The 7,474-nt window shown below is 34.9% G+C and overlaps 1 long non-coding RNA gene and 1 pseudogene across 1 annotated transcript; both read left to right on the top strand.

Moving 5' to 3' along the window:
• The first annotated feature begins 5,113 nt into the window (after positions 1-5,113).
• LOC124444552 lies at positions 5,114-6,600 on the top strand (annotated as a pseudogene).
• Positions 6,601-6,674: 74 nt separating this feature from the next.
• On the top strand, positions 6,675-6,889 carry LOC124444803. The gene is made up of 2 exons (XR_006948030.1): positions 6,675-6,717; positions 6,772-6,889. It is a non-coding gene; the product is annotated as an uncharacterized LOC124444803 (long non-coding RNA).
• The last annotated feature ends 585 nt before the right edge of the window (positions 6,890-7,474 follow it).

Here is a 7,474-nt window from a genome sequence, read left to right as displayed (position 1 = left end):
CATCCTCCCTCATCTCTTCATCACCATCCTTCTTGTCTCTTCATCACCATCCCTCCTCATCTTTCCATCTGCATCCTTCTGTCTCTTCATCCCATCCTCCTCGTCTCTTCATCTGCATCCTCCTCGTCTTTCCATCTGCATCCTCCTTGTCTCTCCATCTGCATCCTCCTCGTCCCTTCATCTGCATCCTCCTTTTCTCTTTATCATCCTCCTCTTCATCTGCATCCTCCTTTTCTCTTCATCTGCATCCTCGTCTCTTCATCTGCATCCTTCTTGTCTCTCCGTCAGCATCCTCCTCTACTTTTCATCAGCCTCCTCCTCATCTAAACGAAAAATCTAAAAACAAGTTAAGATAAGGACAGGAAAATAATAACGTACTCCTCTATCTTCTTCCTGATCTTCATCTCTTGTACCTAAAAAGACTGAAGAAGGAGTTATTTGTTTAATGGACAAACAATTGTTTAGCACATACCACTGCCGGAGTTCGCGTTCTTTCACTGTCCGTACGCTCGACACTGTACATGACTGAACATGTATGTTAAGTGAACAACTCTTTGAAGATTATAAGACTCGCGGCTTATCGTTTCAACCGTGCATTGTGCTGTAACACCCCTCAATGTTATAACACATGCAGTGTTCTGTAACATTGTCAAACGATTTATTACATGCGATATAATTCAAAAATACCTAGATAAAAACAAGATAATTAACGAATGTCTCATGCAATATATTCTCTGCTCGATTTCATTGAAAGGTTGTTTAATTATTACGGTAAGGTACGAAGGTTTATAAAACATCATCGCATTTGAAGATTGAGCAACATTTTGCCCCATGTTGCAATATCTTGTATACTCTATAATATATATTTTGAGGTAATTCATTTGAACGTTTCTCAAGTGAATTACCCTTTTATCTCTACTATAACATCACTTGATGCTACAGTAGTTCCTCTCAGGACAGGGACGGATTAACCAAAGGAAGCTGTCTAGAAGCCTCCACAAACAGGGCCTTCACATTATTCAAAGGAAGAATAAACATAGTTGCTTTAAAGACGAAGGAAAAGCATTTAGTTTATTTGTTGGATCAATTTCAGGTGATGAAGAACAGACCACGTATGACAACGAATCACAGTAAACTCAGCCATTTTGCTCTGATGAGCATTGGGACAATATTCTAACAGAAATAAACTTGGAAGAGCTTATCAAAGACTGCCAGAATAAAATCCCAATAACTACTTTATCTCAAGTAGCAGCATTCACTCGTCGTATGCAACCGCTTTACACGCTATATTCGAAGTTTATACTTTTATCAAATGCTTTACGAAATTTGAAAGTAAATTTTACTGTTGAAAATGAGCAGCACATTGCGTTTAGAGTAAGGGAAAGGGGATCTTTACTACGTATTTTTGCTGCTCAGAGCCTCCACACATCTTAATCCGGCCCTGCTCGGGAGACATAAAATATTATATCCTTTTGTCACAAAGACAAAAGGATTGAACTTGCTATTGCTAACAATGGCCAGTTGTTAGAAATAGGCAAAATGCAAAATCATCACACTTATGTGAATGATAACGATGAATGCAAAAATGAAAATATTTTCTGGACATGTATTGAAGAGGTCCAATAATTGATGTCAAGAATAGTGGAAACTTTTGGCAGTTTCGTTCGTGTTCTCACTTCAATATGTAACTGAAACTTGACGGCATTTTTGTGCTCCAAGATCGAAACATAGAAATACTAGAAACCAAAGAAATCGATCATTCCTTCGAACAAATAGGACTCATAACGATGCTTTGAATATGCTGTAACGAAATTCACATCACAATTGGGTTATACATTTGAATTCATCGATCTCAAACTTACATCTTTATGTCATCGACGATTTTTCTGTATTTAACCTGCCGCTTTCAAACATGGCTAAAATATCTCAACCGTGTCTTCAGTTGCTCGTCCTTTCCAACAAGTAGTCGCATTTCTTGAAGGCTGTCTTCGACTTTCAACAGACTTTCACCTTTCCCAGACGAACAGCTCGGTCAAATAGGGTTATCGAAGTGAAAGACCCTACTTTTCTTCTGATAACTTTCATATATCACATGAATTAATTATTAATTCATTCGTCAATTTTGTTCAAACCATGATAAAAGGGATTAAATTCATTGATTGCATGAAAATATATGCAGGGCAAAGACAAAGGAATTAAGCCTGGTTATAAGTTAACTAACGACATTGGTTAGTAAAAGCAAAGCCTTTTCCCCAGAGGTTTTGGAGAAAACAAAAGAATATTTCTTTTGTTTCCTCAATGAAGAGTTTGCGAAATCAATGATTGTAAGGTTATGACGGCAGACAGAGCATGTCGTGTTGTGGTAAATTTTATCTAGTATGAACAAAAATTATCTCACCCAAAACCGCAATTCAATGCACCATAGCTTGGAGAGTTATCATTTTCTCCCACCTGACCACCTTTATTCAACTTGTTACGTCAACAAATAAATTAGAAGGCATATCAAAAGCTTGTAATTTATTCACGTGGAATCACCACATGTTATAGAAAAGCTTTGTCGTGCTCAATACTTATTATGAACATTGGGCCTGCTTATTGCAATAATATGACTTGCCATTGTAAAATGTAATGTAATAATTTAACGAGAGAATTTTATTGACAGAACTAAATGGTAGCAAGTGATTCATTTTAGCAATCCTAATAGGATGGGACAAAGGGAAAGAATGAGAGGTAAGTTCGTTTTCAAATAATTATCTTTAGCGATGTAACGATAGCAGGACTTTCAAATGCGGTAAATGTTTGTGGGAAAAGCGCGATTGTTTCTTTTCCGTGGTTGTAATCCTTAAAATTACATTATTAACAGTAAAACTGAACAAATTGAAAGTTATCTTTTTCCTCTTATATTCCTTGTTCAACGAGTTCATTTCCTTGATCAAACCATGATGAAAATTTATCCAATCACATTTACATTAAAGTTTTTTAAACTTCAAGATTTCCCCACATTCATTGGCTTAAATGCCGCATGATAGAATGATATCTCTAATCAAAGATGATCACGCAGTCTCCGATTTTTAGGAATGAAAATAGGTTTTACGTTAATTGGTTTATGTTTGGCGTAAGGTGAAGCCGGTGATCAACAATTAACACGTGATTACCCTTTAACCATAATCTCCACATGCTTATGAAATCCTCGAGCATCTAAGTCCCAGATTCGTAAACATCTCGCATTGTATTTGCAAATACAAACAGAATGTAACCAACATGTCTTTAATTACATAATTACATGAATGTTATATTTGGTTCATGTGTCATGCTTACTGGTTATGATAAATATCTTTTGATATGATCAAAGCTCGTTTGATCTGAAATAATTTAGTTTAGAAATTATAATGATCATCAGAAAAATTACCTAGTGATCATGAAAATACTTTGCTGTTTTGCCAAATTTCAAGGTTTATCTGCATACATAGGAAGACATTTTTACTCTATAAAAAATGCTTTTCATACATCAATAGCCCTTTGGATTTTATGGCAAACTTTGGATTTTATGGTATGAGCCATAGATTTACACCTTACATCTCTAGATGAGGTGTTCAGTTTGAAAAGGGACAATATGTGACATGGGACAACATTTCATGTATGTGAAATACTCAGGTTTAATACCATTCCAGTCAAATTGTCAAAATAAAAAGCTTCATGGATCAGAAGACTCAAAATCACAGGTTATAGTAAACAGCTTCTCATGTAATCAATGTTAGTTTTCTCAAATCTTAAACAATATGTAGTATAACTGTCCAATGATTGAATGATCAATGATCATAAACTGAAAAGCCCCAAACATTTGCTTATGATAAAGTAAATAATAGTATGGCGCTTTATGGCTACAGATTTTTGTCCATTGAAATATATTTGCAGGAATGTAGGATTTTGCTGTAGCCACGATTCCCCAAGCACTAAAGAAATTATAGCTAAAAGTCCTTCGGCAACAATTTTAAAGCATCAATCTGCTTACCATATGCCATATTGACATAAATCGCATCACATACTCGCATAAATTGACTTTGATATATTACATTCATGCATACACTTCACTTGTCCTTTACTTACGATTTGGATGTAAATTTCTGCTGATAAAACTCAAAACAATGTTGGCTTTCTTTTGAACATCAATGACTGAAATGTCGCTCGCGAGATCGTCTTACAAGCATTTACATTTATCCATAAATTTTTCACCCTCTTGAAAAATTCACAGTTTGGACAGCTTCATTCATGTCAATATATGAATTTGTAAAAGATTTCAATAAAATCCATCTGATTGTAGTTTAGTTTCTATCATGCTTATAAAATTGCTATGAAACGATCAAACATTCAATTCAGACAGTGAGCTTGACTATGTTAGTTCAGTTGGCTATCAGTCGAAATCCGTCAAACCAATCACAATAAAACAAAATTCAAATGAACCAATTGTAAGATAGCAATGAAGTATTTGCCGGTTGCCAGTCTCCTTAAATTTGCACAAAATTTGCTCATTATACTGAACTACCATTTTGCGCACCAAGTCAAATGGAAGAGAAATGGAGTGCAAACAATGACCATTAAGTCAGTACGTATTTCCGATCGTATTGAAGTCACATTTTAACAGATGGAAAATAATGCTACAAGTTAATGTTTCCTTGACACTTGTAGAGTTTCTTAAAGAATCCTTTACGTGGAGAACTGTGTCTTTACATGATCGCCGATATTGCTTTTGCTCAAAAGTCTTGGTAGTGTTTATGCCGATGAACTAAAATGGCGGGATAGCTGGTCATTTATCGTCACAAAACGTGGCCATCAATACTCAGAGAAACATCATCACGCAGCAGACATATCGAACTGGGGTGAGCCTGTCACTGCTCGTGCTACAGTTCCTCTTGTTCCTGCTAAACAATCTCAATGTGCTTGGGATGACAGTGAAGAATCAAAGCAGAAGAATGTTTTGATAAGTTTGAAGGCTATGGAAGTGTATCATTGTAAGTTATCCTTCATTACATCATATGGGACAATTTAATTACTGTGAATGATATTTATTCATTATCATTAAAGCACTATGTAAATAAGAATAAGTGTTGACGATATGTTCATAAAATGTTTATCAATATTAATTAAAACAACACCGTTGAAGTTAGAAAAAGTTCAAGACATTCCTGTTGCTGTGATTGCTAGTAACAGGCCACATTATCTTTATCGTGGCTTACGGTCAATGTTGTCAGCTCATGGAGCAAAGAAGGAGTTATTTACTGTATTTATTGATGGATTCTTTGAAGAACCAGCTGCTGTGGCAAGGCTATATGATGTAAAGTCGTACAGCATATTCCTATTAGCAGTAAGAACGCTAGAATATCACAGGTTGGTAAGGCTTTTTCGAGAGTGTTTACGGTAATCAAAATTTTTCGTTCCTTTATTACTTTTTAAATGTATTTCTCTTCCTCCCAGCATTACAGCGAACATTGACAGAGACGTTTAATGCTTATCCCAATGCTCGGTATATGATTATGTTATTTTGGAAGAAGATTTAGACATATCTGTGGACATATTTAGTTATTTTAATCAATTTTGGCCTTTAATGGATACAGATGAAAGTCTGTACTGTATATCGCGTGGAATGATCAGGTTTGTTATAAACAAAAGCTAACAACATTCTTTTCATCTTTTAGTCTTTTACTCTATTGTTGGCTTGTGTTTGCTACACAACAAAATTTTAATTCGTTTTCAACTTTATTAACGTGGTTTTGAACGTCTCTGTTTCTTTTGCTTTTTGTAGTCCAGTTTATCTCTGACGAGAGGCAGAATAAATTAAATAAATCTCAAATATTTTTCACATTATAATGGAAAATGGAAATCTCGATACAAGAATCTGTTATCTTATTGTAGTTTCATTGGTTACATTATGTTTGTCTTTATGAGCTTCCTTCCTTGCACATCACAAAGTGAAATGGAAATTTACCTTAGAAATGGTACATCCATTGAAAAACTAATTTATGTGATTAATGATTTAATTGCAAAAACAAGTATTTCTATTTTTAGGGTTATGATCACACGTGTAATGATCCTGCAATGTTATATCGTGTAGAAACAATGCCTGGTTTAGGCTGGTGAGAATTTTTATTACTACAAATGATTTTGTTTACGCTATGACATCACGCAACAGTGACGTCATGCTACAATGACATCACACTACAAGCACATCACGCTGCAATGACATCACGCCACAATGACATCACGCAGCACTATAAATGTATAGATAGTATAAACTTCATTCTATCTATTATTTCTCTTTGCATTAACAGGTTGCTCAAACGACGACTTTATAAAGAAGAACTTGAGCCAAAATGGCCAACCCCTGATCTCTTTTGGGATTGGGATATGTGGATGAGGATGGACAGCAACAAAAAGGGACGTGAATGTATCATTCCGGATATCTCAAGAACCTACCATTTTGGCGCCAAAGGCCTGAATATGAATGTATTTTTTCAAGAATCCTATTTCAAAAAACATACGTTGAATACTGAACCTAACGTTAAGTTTAATGTTGGATTGTTGAAAAATTATGAAGGAGATTGAACGGCTTGTAGGGTATGTCTTGCAGGATTTTATAAAATATTGACAACAATATTTTTCTTTTCTAGGACAATGAAGGAGATTTCTACTTAGTGATTCAGTGATCTAATTATCATCATAGTGCGTATATTTATGTCATTTGATTGTTAGAGATGTCTATCTACTGTTTTACAGGTTGGCAGAGCCGTTGGATCACAGTAAAAATCCTTGCAAGAACAGAAAGACTTTGTTCCAGAAACATCTGATAAAACATATATATTTTATATTGAAATGAAACATGCTAACGACTGGACAACATGGAATAATGAGATGTTTACGAATCTGGGACTTAGATGCTCGAGGATTTCATAAAAGCATGTGGAGATTATGGTTAAAGGGTAATCACGTGTTAATTGTTTGATCACCAGCTTCACCTTACGCCAAACATAAACCAATTAACGTAAAACCTATTTTCATTCCTAAAAATCGGAGACTGCGTGATCATCTTTGATTAGAGATATCATTCGTTTATCATGCGGCATTTAAGCTAAATGAATGTGGGAAATCTTGAAGTTTAAAAACTTTAATGTAAATGTGATTGGATAAATTTTCATCATGGTTTGATCAAGGAAATGAACTCGTTGAACAAGGAATATAAGAGGAAAAGATAACTTTCAATTTGTTCAGTTTTACTGTTAATAATGTAATTTTAAGGATTACAACCACGGAAAAGAAACAATCGCGCTTTTCCCACAAAACATTTACCGCATTTGAAAGTCCTGCTATCGTTACATCGCTAAAGATAATTATTTGAAAACGAACTTACCTCTCATTCTTTCCCTTTGTCCCATCCTATTAGGATTGCTAAAATGAATCACTTGCTACCATTTAGTTCTGT

The sequence above is a fragment of the Xenia sp. Carnegie-2017 genome, unplaced genomic scaffold, assembly GCF_021976095.1.
Source record: "Xenia sp. Carnegie-2017 unplaced genomic scaffold, XeniaSp_v1 HiC_scaffold_21, whole genome shotgun sequence".
Classification (NCBI taxonomy): domain Eukaryota; kingdom Metazoa; phylum Cnidaria; class Anthozoa; order Malacalcyonacea; family Xeniidae; genus Xenia; species Xenia sp. Carnegie-2017.
The sequence above is the reverse complement of the archived record's forward strand: the minus strand, read 5'-3'. Positions and strand labels throughout refer to the sequence as shown.